Source organism: Orycteropus afer, unplaced genomic scaffold (genome assembly GCF_000298275.1).
Source record: "Orycteropus afer afer isolate SDZICR_OR568_19922 unplaced genomic scaffold, OryAfe1.0 scaffold00032, whole genome shotgun sequence".
Classification (NCBI taxonomy): Eukaryota; Metazoa; Chordata; class Mammalia; order Tubulidentata; family Orycteropodidae; genus Orycteropus; species Orycteropus afer.
Genome location: NW_006921619.1, coordinates 9,149,104 through 9,149,594, shown reverse-complemented (window position 1 = coordinate 9,149,594; position 491 = coordinate 9,149,104).

The following is a 491-nucleotide window of genomic DNA, read 5'->3' as shown; positions in this document are numbered from 1 at the left end:
CATGGACCCCCATTTATCAAGGCTGATTTGGCTACTGCCACTGCTGAGTGCCCAGTCTTCCAGCAGTAGAGACCAACACTGTGTCCGTGATAAGGAACCATTCCTCGGATGATCAGTCAGCAACCTGGTGGCAGGTTGATTACATTGGACCACTTCCATCATGGAAAGGACAGTATTTTGTTCTTACTGAAATAGATACTTATTCTGGATATGGATTTGCCTTCCATGCATGCAATGCTTCTGCCAAAACTACCATCTGTGGACTTAGAGAATGTCTTAGCCACCATCATGGTATCCCACACAGCATTGCTTCAGATCAAGGGACTTACTTCACAGCAAATGAAGTGCAGTAGGGATATCATAGCTGTTGTCAGATGGATCTTGGCTCAAGGCAAAGAATATCAGAAAGATGTTTACTTGTGTTTTATTGACTATGCAAAGGCATTTGATTGTGTGGATCGTGACAAATTATGGATAGCATTGAGAAGAAT